Source organism: Prionailurus viverrinus, chromosome D4 (genome assembly GCF_022837055.1).
Source record: "Prionailurus viverrinus isolate Anna chromosome D4, UM_Priviv_1.0, whole genome shotgun sequence".
NCBI lineage: Eukaryota > Metazoa > Chordata > Mammalia > Carnivora > Felidae > Prionailurus > Prionailurus viverrinus.
The window spans coordinates 46,363,380-46,378,093 of NC_062573.1; the positions used below are offsets into that span (position 1 = coordinate 46,363,380).

Consider the following 14,714-nt stretch of genomic DNA (forward strand, 5'->3'; position numbering starts at 1 on the left):
CTTTTGCTTTTTTTTTTATATTAAATATAATTTATTGCCAAATTGGTTTCCTTGCAACACCCAGTGCTCATCCCAACAGGTGCCCTCCTCAATGCCCATCACCCACAGTTTGTTCTCAGTATTTAAGAGTCTCTTATGGTTTGACTCCTTCCCTCTCTGTAACTTTTTTTCCCCCTCCCCCTCCCCCATGGACTTCTGTTAAGTTTCTCAGGATCCACATATGAGTGAAAACATATGATATCTGTCTTTCTCTGCCTGACTGATTTCACTTAGCATAATACTCTCCATCCAGTTCCATTGCTTCTTAGAAGTAGATGAACTGATCTTAATTCTTTCTCTGTGGTATATGATTTCTTTCCTACCTGGGTATTTCTGTTTTTAAAGAAATATATACTGCTTATAGGAGTGATACTTTATGGGTGGCAGAGAAAAACGAGTTCTCTATTTGTACAGGTAGATAGAAGGGACACGATTGCACTGTATCTGACATACAGTAACTCCCTCAATAAATTATTATATTTTATAGAGGTAAAAAGGACAGAAAAAAACCCAGAAAGGCAGACTCTAATATGAATTTATAACTATTATAACATCCTCAGCCAATTGGGAATTGTTATCCAATGAGACATTTTTCTGATTTGCTCTTTTGCTCCAGTTCAAAATGGCCATTACTGTTTCAATAAAGAATTCAGTTTACTCTGCTAGAACTTTCTCTTGGTCTCAGAGAGTTGAACAGTTAGGTGATTTGAGGTTAAGATATCTTAGCACCTTTAGGGCAAAATACAGTCTTAAGGAGTGATAGAATATGCCGTCTAGAGGATAAAGAGTTTTAGGTTATAAGGAAAATTATTCCTTTTGTGGGCTCTTCAGGAACAATTTTCTATCTTGTGGTTGGTCACTTTCAATGTATGGCAATTGCTTTCCATTATAATCCCAAGCTTTAATCAATAGGTACCATATTATGCAACTTATAGTTACATTCTAACCAAAATATGTCAAATGTGGTTTCTGAGTGGCTGATTTACAGTAAGTCTTCCTCAGTCCCTAAAGTGGGTATAATAACTAATTTGAACTCCCACAGACTGAGGCATTTTTCTTCAGTGTTGGGGGGTGGGGTGGGAGTGGGTTGTAGAGATAGGAGGAGCAGTAAACCACTATTTCAACTTATTCACATACAGATTGATCCATTGTCATCTCCTTTGCATCTACATGGATTGTTGTGAATTATCTGCTCACCCTGGGAGAGACGTGCTCTGAATTCTAATAATTTGAAATCTGTGAATCTATTAAAACCATATTTGTAGCTCTAAAAAAAATTGATACTCACTGGGCAGTTTGCCCAACAAGAGAAAGTCAAAGAGATTATACACTTATCCTAAGTAACAGCAACCACCCTGCCAATTCTTCGTTTGAAAGAATACAGCAGACCCAAATTATACATCTAGGGGTAAGGGAAGACAAGAAAAGAACTCAATATATCAAAATCAGAAAGTAAATTCCACAATAATGGTTACAATAATGTTTCAAGATGTGATTTCAGCATAGGCCTAGTCATTGAACTAATCATAGCTTAGATGGGTTTAAAATTGTTTAAAGCAGATCCTGAGGTTGTTAAATATGTTTACCTCTCTCACTTGAAATCCGAATATTCAGTCATATACCAGTAGACCCTGAGATTACATGGGTCAGACAGCGACCTCACTGTTTTACACACTGTGAGGCCCAGAGTGTCACAGTGACCTATTGTGATCAAAACATGGTCTTTTGATTTCCAAACCAAAGATTTTTCATCTGGTACTGAATTAACACATTTAGCTCTTCCAGTTTGCTAGAATAGTGATGTAAAGATGCCTAAACTGGTGTTTCCAAGGGATCTCTGCTTTATGCAGTGGATTTAGGTAAGTTAACCTGTTAGAGTTGTACTGTGATTTTCCCAAGGGATAGATTTTGTCTTTTCACTGATAGAGTCTCAACTATTATTCCTGGCACTTAAAGGATAGTACTGATAATTGCTTGATGAGTGAATGAATGTGATGAATACTGATCTTTAAGCCATGAAGTCACACAGGACAGGCAAACCAAGAAAGAATTCACATGGGATAAAGTTACAGTCAAGTTCTTGAATAGGTGGTGTTTTTCTCTGACAAAGAGAGTGGAGAATCAGCAAACAGCCGAAAAATACTCTCCTCGAGGGTAAGAACCAAGTTGTGTCCCTCTTTGTGTATTCTGGTGTCTGGCACACAGTAAGTTCTAAAAAATACTCTGGCTTCCTCTCTGTATAAACTTGAAGTACACCTTTCTTTACTTCCGTATTAAGAATCTGGTAAATGTTTTGGTTTTAAAAGATTTCTTGTTTGATTATGTCTAAATGATACATGCTAGAGAAAGTGAAATGTTATCAAAAGAGTAAATCTCTCATTCGATTTAATTAAGTCAATAGGAAGTCGAAAGTCCTATTTGCTCAGATGATCCTTTTTTTCGATAATTGAGAATTGACTTTCTTGGGCTGTTGGAGGTGACTACTTCAAATGACTACATTTGGCACTAAGTGGGGAGCCCTACTATTAATTTTCAATTAACGACGTTGTTGATTATCTTGCGCAGTAACAATACTTCAGTTGTTTGCACTGCCTGTCTCAGTTGAGTAGAGCATGGAATCAGCAATAACCTGATTATGGATTCTATTCTTGTATGGGCTGGTTAGACTTGCAAAGGGAAAAATCCTTGAATAAACATAGTGCTCCAAATGTTGGTTAACTGTTGAATGAATGAATGTTATTATTACAAAGAGGACTTGGCTAAAGAAGGTAGGTCATCACATCTCATTACCATTCTTAGGTAAACAACCAACTAGTGACAGTAATTTCATAACAGTGTGTGTGTGTGTGTGTGTGTGTGTGTGTGTGTGTGTGTGTGTGTGTGAGAAATGTATTTCTCTCTGATACTATTCACCACTTTAATGGAAATAGGAAACCTACAATGTTCATTGTTGGCTTAAACATTTTTCAGAGTAAAGTACTGCCCTAATAGTAGTTCATAAATACTTGAATTTGTATGTGAATTTTAAAACCCTGTAAACTCAAGCAGAAAAAAATTATCCAAAGGAAAAACAAAAAAGTGAATAAAGTGTCCATGTTAAATAATACTAATTACATTAAAATGAAATAGATAGCACTTACTCAAAACATCAGAATTTTTTTTTAAAGGATATATCACTTCTAAAATATGTGTGAATGTAGGGGCGCCTGGGTGGCTCAGTCAGTTGAGCGACCGAGTTCGGCTCAGGTCATGATCTCAGGGTTTGTGAGTTCGAGCCCCGCGTTGGGCTCTGTGCTGACAGCTCAGAGCCTGGAGCCTGTTTCTGATTCTGTGTCTCCCTCTCTCTGTCCTCCCCCACTCATGCTCTGTCTCTCTCTGTCTCAGAAATAAATAAACATTAAAAATTTTTAAAAAGATATGTGTGAATGTTGCTTTGAATAGATTAGTGTAGATTACATTTTATACGGTAGCAAAACAGATAAATTTGCTGTTTAGATATGGCGTCTGAACTGAGAAAACATATCACATCAGCTGCATGTGTGTTGAAGGGTTTAGATACAGAATCACCCAACAAGTCTTAGCATTGAAAGCTGACCTATGGTTTCTTGAAAGATGTTTTTACTTAATTGCCAAGATAGCTCAGATGTTGTTTACTGTGTTGTCAGTTGCTCTGTAGTATTCAGATAATTGAGAGTATTGGTCAGTAACCTTTTTGTGCCTGTGTTTTTAAGCTGTTGTTTGTTTCTTCTAATGAAGCATATTAAATATCTTCAATATGCTTGTCTATTTTATTGAAGTATTCATGCTATTGAGAAAAACAAAACATCTGTATAGTTATAGGGGAGAATATTTGCAATGGAGATGACAGAGATCAAGGGAATGTCAAAATTACCAGAGTGAAGAAAACAGAGAATTGAAGATGAGACCAAAAACAGAGAGAGAGAAAAGCCCTCTGGCAAAACATAGCTCTAGAGGAAAGTATGTAAGAAGGTAGAACTTCATAGAGAAATGTATTTTATGGGGGAAAAAATATGCTAAAAGTCACATGACTTCCTATTTATTGAAAGAAAAATTCAGATTTTATGTAAGAAATAACTGAAAGGAGTTATTAATGAAGGAATTACTGAAATTACTGCTGTTTTATAAATACAGATAATCATTGAATTATTACAAAGAAAAGAACTAATAAACTGATAAATTTTCAAGTAAAATGTTAGTTTCTTTATTATTTCTAATCCTGGAAGTCTTTATTATAAAAATGGCTAAAAAACTAATTGTGGTAGTTTGTGTCTTTTTAATTAGTGATGATTTCCTAAGAAGAGTTAAACAGGTAGGAAGTATATGTTTATGGATTTTTTTTAAGCTGGTTATTTTTGTTATCAAATGTTTAATTATAAAGGAAAGAAAACTTGGACATGTCCACCTTCAACTTTTAAAAAGTTTAGAGGTCATAAAATTAGCAAAGTAGAGGATCTTTGGCCACTGTGCTTAGGAATACAAGTATGATCATATCGTGAATGATCTTCATTTGATTTGCCCAGTTTTATGATGTTTGATAGCTTGGTTTAAGAATTAGTAAATTTTGTTCTTTTTAGAAAATCATTTGACATTATTTGGCAATTTTCGTATCTCTAAATTAGTCTTAGATATAAATTCTTGATGCTAGTCAAATATTAAACACACTTTTTTGTTTGGTAACACAGGATAGTTTCAACCACTAAAGTAAGATGGTAAGGATTGCTCAACGTAAAAGAAGTTACAGGTCTATCTAGTATGGGATAGTTTCTAAGATTTCTAAGGCACCTTCCTGATTTATAAAGAATTCCTTGGATTCGGAACAAGCTAGGTATCTGCAACATTAGACATAATATTTCATGGGTATAAGTGAAACATGCCAGTGCACACATTTCATGTTGACATGTTTACAGAAAAAGTCACTGAATTATAATTATTAGGTGTAAGATTTGCATGGGCTTGTGTATTAGCCAGTTGCAGGATGATACAGCCGTGTACATTTTGCTCAAGACTTAGCTCAGATGTTTCTTCTGTAAGAGTTCTCTCAACACCTTGTCCACCTGGTCTGTGTTTCTTGCTCATAGAGCTTTCTGTGTATCCCTCTATTCCTGTTCCTACTACACTGTGTTATAATTGCTTTCTTAAACTTACCCCACTTACCCCTTGATTTGTGGCCATGTCTCATTCATGTTGATGTCTCCACCACACAATACAGTGTCTAGTATATGTCTGTCAGGTGCTGAGTAGGTGCTCAAGTGTATATATATTGAATGAATGGAAGGATGAAAGAACTAGGAAAAAAATACTACGTGATGGCAATATCACCTTATATTTGTAGAGCATTTTTCATTATTTTTCACCGCCACTTAAACAAGTCGGCATGGGGCCATGCTGTTTAATTTATAGATGAAGAAAAGGCAGATGATTTGACCAGACCCAACAGGTAGTGTCACACCCAGTCCCCAACTACCTACTTTGGGTTGATTGTTCATTCTGTGTTGCTGATTCTTTATCATAATAACACAGTTAATGTTAATGAGGCTGATTGAGGCCAGGTTTAAAGCTGAGAGTTTACCCCTAGAGCAAAACAGTAGTATATTCAGCCAAAGAAACAACCAGCTTCCTCTTACTTGCCCCCCCCTATTTTTCTAAATGCTGTTACTACCCCTGCTATTACTTTTCTGTCATTTTTGTGAATCTCATTGATGTGAGCACTTAGATACCATGCCCAACACCAGACCAGACTGGGATAAGGCAATTTCCAGAAATGTTTCCCAAATAGAATTTCTGAATGTGCTGTTGTTTACTACAAAGTCCAGGTCTCTGTGGTGCCCCGAATCAGTCCCAGGCTAAAGGGAAGAGGCCCTAGGCAGAAACTTGGTGTCACTGCCTGACTCAAGATCACCATTTAATGTAGTTAGAGTGGGATGTTATTAGACACCAAAGTTTTGGCCCTGTGAAGTTATGGTTAACAGAGCTGGTAAGAATTGTGGGCATTCTGGCAAAAGGCAGCCAGTGGAGTAGAAATAGTATGCTAATGTGCAACAATACCAGCAAATAGCAGGCAAGGACTGGCATGGGACGGTAGGCATCCTTGGGGCCGTGGAGGTATAGGAGCTCGGTGACATGGAGCACTGCCTGTTGAATCCAGTGTTTGAAATGAAATGAGCACTGCCTTCATAAATCTAGAGTTGGTCCTTTTCTTGTTATGGTATTTCCCTTTTCATCGAGAAACCAGGATGAAGGCCTTATCAGAGAAGTGGGATAGAGGGAATTGAGGACTTTTAGAGGGTTCAGTTTGTATGGCAGATCTCTAATAAGAATGGCTACCTACTTCAGTTAGATCTTTCCTTGCATGGGGATTACCTCCTCCCTTGTTTTGGACCATACACTTAATATTGCAGAACTTTATCACTAGTCTCTAGACAAGTTCCTATATGTTTAATAGTACATTTACTCAAACAGGAAATTGCTTATTAAGGCAAAGATTTTTGGAAAATCTGCTTTCATGAGTCCCCTTTCATATTTCTTCTCACTAAGTAAGTAATATTCACACCTCACACTTTAATTTAAAATTTTATTCAGTGTATTAGATATCCCAGCAGGGATTTGCGATTTTTGTGTGTGTGTTTTTTTTTTTGCCCCTGTATGATATGTGATTTTTTCCCTGTATGATGTCAGAGTAGAGAGGTAGAACCTGAGTGTAGTTACAGAAAGACACAATTTTAGAGCAAATGTTCTAAGAACTTGAATAAAAATATCAGGATTATCTGATACCAGATATCGTCTGGTTCAGCCCCTTCTTGTTATAGTGTGGTTCAGAGTCACATAGCTAGAGTAAATAACCCATTTGGTAAATGAGACTGAACCTGTGTATATGTTCATTCAAAATATAGTGGGTTGCCTGCAAATCACTGGAATTGTCGGGGTGGTGGTGGTGGTGGAAGTTATTAAGATGTTGTCAGTGGAATCACCACATTTTAGAATGAAACCACTTAAATGATGAGACAGGATGTAACCAGAATAGTCTATGACCTCCTTGAGGACAGACTGGAAGATTTCCCCTTTATATCCTTCCTGTTTAGGGTACTGACTGGGAGTAATAAAGACTTACAAGTATTTTTTAAATGATTGAATAAAAACCATTGATTCGGTAGCCTTATTTAAGAATGGTATTTCTAGAGGAGAAGCTAGTGGAAAGTTCCCCTTATTTTGCCATCAAATGTTCATTGCTTTTTCTGTTTTAAAGTTGGTTAATTTTCATTTCTTGTGATGCGTTAACATCTGGCCAGTTTTCTCTGGCTGTTCTCCATTGTGATCAGTGTTTCTCGTCTAGCATTTAAAGAAAATATTGGAGATGTGGTCTGATTAGTGAGTAACAGACTGGGATTTTGTCCTGTTCTATGCTTTGTAGGTTTGTTGTGTTTACTTTTTTGAGCCATATGTTCTAAAATGTTTTAAATATGTAGCATCGTAACAGCTACTGTTTAGAGGACCAGAATATCTATTTCAAGTACACAAAATAAACTCCTGAACTAATATGTCACTGTTTCCCCCTCTCCCCCAAAGGAGAAATGTTAGGAGTTTAATGGGTTGAATAGAAATTTCCTTTTGAATGGTTAACTAAATTGCTATCACCTTGTAAGCCCCTAAATCCCAATCTGTTTTTCTAAGGAAACATATTTGCAGCTGTTTCAAATAACTGGTGGTTTGAAGATGATTGTTAGTGTGGTTTTCTACACACCCAGAACTTAGGCCCAGCTCTGTTCCTTGTCTTTGAAGCTAAGGAGTTGAGTTAAATAAATTCAGATTAGTTTTATTCATTAAATATTTTGTTTTTTTTTTAAATCCTCTATTAATATTTAATTCTGTAGTAGTCATTTACAAGATAATTTTTATTCTTTTGTGAATTTATATAGACATGTGAAACATTTTGAGAAGTTAATTTTATTAATTTTTTTTTTAATTCAGGGATTTCTGTTACAACCAATCACTTATATATATCTAGTCTTTAAAGATAAGTAAGAAAATCAGGTGAGTAGAAGTTTACAGCTGCCTTAGTAGGAGTCTCCAAGGCAGTAGTTCTGTATGGCAGTTGTGACTTAGGGATGTCCTGGGTGGGGAGGAAATGATCACATTGAACTGTTAATGGCTTCTGAAATGACGAGACACAGGGCTCTAGAGTCTTCTATAATGTGGACCCACACTTGATTTTCACCTCTGGGGAGCTAACATAGAGCTATATAATTTACTAATCACTTTCCCATGCACTACTGAAGTTGGTCTCCAAATAAACTATTTGAGATTTAGGCAGAGTAGGTGGTACCCACTGTTTTATAAATGAGGAAACTAGTTTAGAGAGGTTATGTGGTTTACCCAAGTAAGCTCACAAAGCTAGCAAGGACTAACTTTAGTAGGACTAAAACCCAGGGTTTCTCAGTTTAACATTGAGCATATTGTCCATTCCCTCATGCTCCTGTGACACAGGACTCATCATCTTTTTCCTTCTCTCTAGGAATGGAAAAGGGAAGTCCTAGGTTGTAATCTCAGTTTTAGCATGTGGCCCTGGGAAGATTACTTGTTTTAAGCCTCAGTTTATCTTTAAAGTGGGATCAATGGTATTTGCATTTATTGTATTCAGGATTAAATGAAATCATGCATCACTTTGGCACCTCCTGTGGGCACTCAGGTTTTTTTTTTTTTTAACTTTTTTTCTCTCCACCTTCCCTTTTTTCTTTTTTTTTTTTTTGTCCAAAGAAAATTGGCTTTATTTGTGTGGGCAGATTACAGCCTATTTTAATGGGTACCTTAAGCAGCTCTTGTTCTGCTAAGTTGTGGGAAGTGTGCACATAAACAACAAACTAATACAAAGTGCTGTGTAGTACAGTCTTCTTATGTATTAAGAATCAGGAGGAGTACAGAAAAGGAAATAATAATGTCTTCCTCTGGAATAAGGTTAGAAAAGGAGGTGCTATTTTGAGCTGGTCCTTGATGGTTTTAGAAGCTGTGGAGTTTCCAGAAGGTGAAAGGCATCAAAGGCATGGGTAATATTATGAGCAGACTGCTAAGTATATACTATTTTTGGGGAACAGCTAAGCAAGGGGTCCCAGATGTGGGTGAAACTTCCTGGGAGAAAAGATGACAACAGATTTATAAAGTGATCTACAGGGGATAATTTGGCTGTATTCATTTAACATATTGAGCGTATAATTCTGTTTAAGACACTGATTGGTTGTTGATTATACTGTGGTGAATGTGACAAAGTCCTTTCCTCCTAGAGATTATATTTCAGTGGAGAAGACAACTAATACTAATAAGCAGAATAGATACGGTGTATGTTAAGGGCTATGAAGAAACAGAGCAAGGGGATGAGGAGTTATGGTAGGGAGGGTCCTACTATTTTAAGGACCTGCCATGGAGTGACCAGTAAAGGCAACTTTGAAGAGATGACATTTTTGCAGAGGTCTGAGTAAAATTAGAGAGTGAGTCCTGCACAGATCTAGAGGAAGAACATTTTAACAGAGGGAAAGAAGTCATAAGGCCCTGATGTAAGAACAAACTTGGTGATCTTGAAAAGCTATGCCATTGTCAGTAAAATTCATCTTAAAGGATCCTGAATATTCAGAAGACCATGATGAAAAGGATAGCCTTTCTACATGGAAGCACAATGGCATCTGACTGTAATACTGCCCAGGGCCCTCTGCATTATGTGTGTGTATGCAGATGCATGGTTACCTGTGTCCCCTTTTCTATCTATCTGCCAGTTACCCATCTACCCGTCCAGTTACCTATTCATGTATCCATTCACCCAGTATTTGCTGAGTACCTTCTATGATGCAGGCACCATTCTAGGCCCTGGCTCTCAACAGAACCCATGCTTAAGTTTAATCACATTCCAAAAGGCAGACCATTGTAGAAAAACTTATGTGTTGGCCATACCTATTTTTCTGAACCTAGTTGATAATTTTAAGATAATGTAAACTGTCATCTTATCTTCTGCCAGGTCAGTGAGTCATATGTATTTCTGCTGTTGGTAACATCCTACAAGGGTGTAAAGAGTTGAAAAAAGGGGCAAAAAAAGAGTACTCACCACATGTGGGTAAAGAAAACACTGGTACTGGATATTTGATAGTTGGATTGTCGGTTCTGGCCTACTTAGTGAATCATCTGTGTGGCAAAATGCAGCCTTTCCCTAAGAGACAGACCAAGTTGTTTATTGATGCTGGGGAGGAAAAGGGTTGGGCACATACTTGCAAGACCTATGATCTTTCCCAGAATTTGGAAGGATAAGGGAATTGCTAAGAATTTGACATTGGAACTGTTCCCTCTAATTGTGGCTTTGGCCATTTGAAGGAAAAAAAAGGTTAAGGAATCCAGAAGGTGATATGCAGAACAATATGAAAGCTATTCACGGTAAAAACAAGCATTTAGCCAAGCATTTGGCTACATTAATGTGTGTTTTAGTTTGAGGCAGTGTAAACTGAGGTGGCCTTGTTTCACAGTGGCATTTAGGAAAATTAACTAACATGTATCAGCTACTCAAAAGTTTTGTTTTCTTTCCTCTTTTTTATTCTCCCTACCACCCTTTTATACTAGTTTGTTTTTCTTTTCATGCTTTGAAATTATTGCAAAAAGAATGGCACTCAAAGTTTTTGTTAATTATAGATAGACAGTTTAACAGTGCACATTTCCTTCCACTCATTTGGTAGATACTTCTAAATTGGAGAATTTCTAATTTGCCAGACGGTTGGCATTTTAATACAGAGATGCTCACCTTCCTCTCAAATTAGTGCCTCCTTTCACCTGGGGGTGATTTGGATGCCATGCCTCTCTTGTCCCAGAGATCATGGTCTATTATAATTATTTTTTAATGTTGAATTATTTTTGAGAGAGAGACAGAGCGCAAGTAGGGGAGGGGCATAGAGAGAGGGAGACACAGACTCTGAACAGTCTCTGGGCTCTCAGCTGTCGGCATAGAGCCCGACATGGGGCTCTAACTCTTGAACCATGAGATCATGGGCTGAGCTGAAGTTGGATGCTCAACTGACTGAGCCACCCAGGTGTTCCAGATGGTCTATTATTGAGACTCTATTTTTCCTATGTATTGAGTTAATTTTAATTCTTTTTAAAATAAATTTTCATGTGTATCAAGCATGTTAATTTTAGAGACTAAGAGATCAGAAGAAGCAAAACCATGATCATCTCTAACCCCAGCCACCCTAAGATAAACATACCCACATATCCAGTGTAGCACTTCAAATGAAGCTTTTGGTGATTATGTTTACAGTATGACATATAATGAATACATTGATCTATGTTTATGTATTTCTGTGTATATAATATCATGAACATCCTTCTATCATCATTAGGGACTGTACGTTATTCCATCATGTAGATTAAATGATTCTCCTTTAGCTTATTTCCAGTTCTTTCCTATTACCTATATAAGAGCAGCCTCTTTGTGGTGCAGGCTCATTCCCATCAGACTGTAGATAACCAGGTCACACCTCTTTTCCTATCTGGCAGGCTGTTTTCTGACCTTCCATTCAGAACTCAGCCTGTTTCCTATCTTCGTCTCCTACAGCCTAGCTTCTTACCCACAACAGCAGCTCTGGACTTGACCTTTCATCCCATACTCCTTGTAGGAGCTTTTTGTTGTTTTTTATTTCATTGTGGTATTTGCTTCTTATCACTTTTGCACCTCCTTGAAGTCTTTTGGGTTTTCTGGCTCTCCATTCTTACAGTTCTGTCCTTACTTTTCTAATTCCTTGTTTTCTAGTTCATCGTTTTGTGTTCTTTTAAATACAATTTTTTTCCTGGTTTTCTTCTACACACTTTAGGCAGTGGCCCTCATTCCCTTTTTATATTGTTACTGACCTGCTGATAACTACCCAACTCTTTCTTCATCCCAGACTTCTCTGTAGGGCTCCATGTTTGTAACTTCAGCTACTGTGGATGCTCTACTCAGCCAGTCAGAGCCTAAATTTTTCAGGATCTCTTCAGCCAGACTCTGCTGTAGGTTAAATGGCATCACCACCTGTCTAAATCCTACCCTTGTGGGAAATGGGAAAGTCCTCCTAGACTCTTCCCTTTCCCTAGTTCCCTCCCCAAATCCAAAAGGCAACTAACTCTGCTGTTTACCTCCTCCTTTCTCTGCAGTCCCAGTGCCTCTGATCTTATAAAGACGCACATTATTTCTTCATTTCCATCTTAATGTTTAAATTTCTCTGGGTTGTCCCTCCTGCTGTGACTAGAGTATTCTAACTTGCACATCTGACCCTCGTTGCTTCCCCGCTTCCCCAGTCCCAAATCCTGTCCTTCCCTCTATTCACCTGTCTGCTATTGTTAGGGATGAGTTGAGTTCTCCATTCCTCCACTGTGTTCTTTGTTCTTCAGGTAGTTAGGTACTGTCTTCCTCTGTGCTCCCTGAACACCCCACATCAGGATTTCTCAACCTTGGATCTGTTGACATTTCTGTTTGACTGATTATTTGCTATGGGGTGCCATGTTGTGCATTGTACAATATTTAGCAGCATCTTTGACCTCTACCTATTAGATAATACATTCTCCTCTGTCCCCAACCCCAGTGATATAACCCAAAATGTCTGTAGACATTGCCAAGTGTTTCCTGAGCAGCAAAACCTCCCTTGGTTAAGAACACTACCCTTTTATGTATGTTTTCTGAAGCACTTACAATAACGTTTTGTGTTTATGTCCTTACATGTTTATCTTCTGTCCTGTTAGAGGTCAGAACCAGTGCACCTCTGCATCATGAGCAGTGCTAAGACCGAGTGGCCCTTAGTCAGCATTTTCTGTGTGAGTATATGCCAGGATGGACCCCTCGTTACTGTTCTCAGAAAAATGAGAAAGGACAGTCAGCAATGTTGAGAATTTTGCCATTCTGCAAGGGATATATATAGATAGTTTAATTTGATAATTTATGGTGTTTTGCTTTGTGATAAATGGATTCTAGGTATTATTCTATGGGTACATGAAGAAGTTGTACAATATCTTTTGCCAGAGTTCTTTTAAAAAGAGACCAGTTTTTTTTAAAGGCTGATTCATTCATTTCATTAATTTGTCAATCATGTCAGTCACCTGTTTTATGCCAGGGAATATGTTTATTCCTGGATGAAACAGTTCTAGGGTTCTTGAAGCTTTCCAGATAGATACTCAAGGAATAATTTTAATATAGTGAGATAAGAACAAGTCACGACATCAAGGATTTCCAAGATAGTGAGGTGAGAATGACCCTCCAGGCAGAGGGGCCGTGTGGATGTGTGGTGGGTAAAGGGGACATTTATGTGATATTCCAAGGAATCTTAATAATGTTGATGCTTTGTAGAATTTACAATAAGCAATCCTTCTCCTGCCTTTTTTTTTTTGCTTTTATTGGCCCTGTGATAAACATTTTATATTTCCTTTATGCTGTGTTTTAATGATTTTCCCTCCCCCATTCTTCCCTTCTTTACCTGAATTTCTGTAGTATGAAGCATAATGTGGCAAGTATTCTGATCTCATGGCCTACTCTGTCTGCAGAGGTGTGTGTGAGTGAGACCCCTTTTAATCATTCGTATAATGATTGGTGGCTCCCTGTTGTTAAACCACAGTTATTGATCCATCATCGCTGAAGTACATGGCTGAAGGAACTGGTGCTGTCAGGCATTGATTGACTAGGAAGGAAGTGTAGAGCTATTCTAACTCACTTTTATTTTCATCAGCAACAGTTACAGTAGAAGCTTGTGCAAGACCTCCATGATGGAACATCACTTTTCCTGCATTAAGAGGTGTCTGATGTGACTTAAATTGCCAGGATAACTCACATGGCTGCATTTAAAATACTTAGAACAGAAGAAACTGTCCAAAACCTTCTGATCTGACTTGGCTAATGGTTCAGACTCTGGAAAATAAATTTGGGAGGTGGGGGATGCATGAGAAAGAACAGAAGTAGTATAAAATTATTCCTAAGCAAATTGAAGAATGTATAATACATTTGAACATTTTATTGAAGAGTTATTTCTACACAAACTGCAGTCAGACAAAACAAGCTTCTTTTTGTATAAGTGAAATTGTTTAATGGCTCTTCAAATAATCAACTTCAATCCATAATTAATAGCTGTCTCTTGGTACAGTTTTTATATTTTGGGCAGTTTCAGGAGGATTTGGGGCCTCTGCACAAATATTTTAGACAAGGATACGATTGGAATATACTGTACGTATTGAAGGTGCCTCTCGCATTTAGTTCAACTTAACATATATTTTAAAATCTGAGATGACAACGATTTATTTTAATGACGCTTTAATAATGTTCCTGTTATGCCTCTAATTCTGATTAGAGCAAGGAACAAGAAAAACAAAATAAATGATGGGTTTGGGGTGGGAGAGGAAGGAGTAGAGGGATATATTAAAAGAGTGAAACCAAAAAAGAGGACAAAAGCTACCATTTCTAGTGACATGTTATCCCTGCCTCAGAGCCTGTGCGTTTGTCCCTCTCTCTGAATATTTTAGTTTTGTTATAATTACAGTATCTTGCCTGCACTTTGTCCCTCTGATCCTTTGTTAAAGCCCAGATCACTCTGTGCAGACTGTGCTTGTAGGTGTGATTTATTGAGTGACAAGTAGCTGTAGGGTAGAACCCCCGCCTCTGTACCTGACTAAAG

General features: G+C 37.6%; 1 protein-coding gene across 10 annotated transcripts in view; it reads left to right on the forward strand.

The window, feature by feature from the left end:
* The window catches only part of BNC2 (basonuclin 2), a 428,416-nt gene that overhangs the window by 194,205 nt on the left and 219,497 nt on the right, over positions 1-14,714 (forward strand). The window contains exon 1 of one of the 10 annotated variants that reach the window (XM_047831340.1): positions 1,811-1,898. The exons of the other annotated variants lie outside the window; for them this stretch is intronic. The gene's annotated coding sequence lies outside the window, so the exon portion shown is untranslated. Of the gene's footprint in view, positions 1-1,810; positions 1,899-14,714 lie in introns of those variants that run through there. 10 annotated transcript variants of the gene reach the window in all.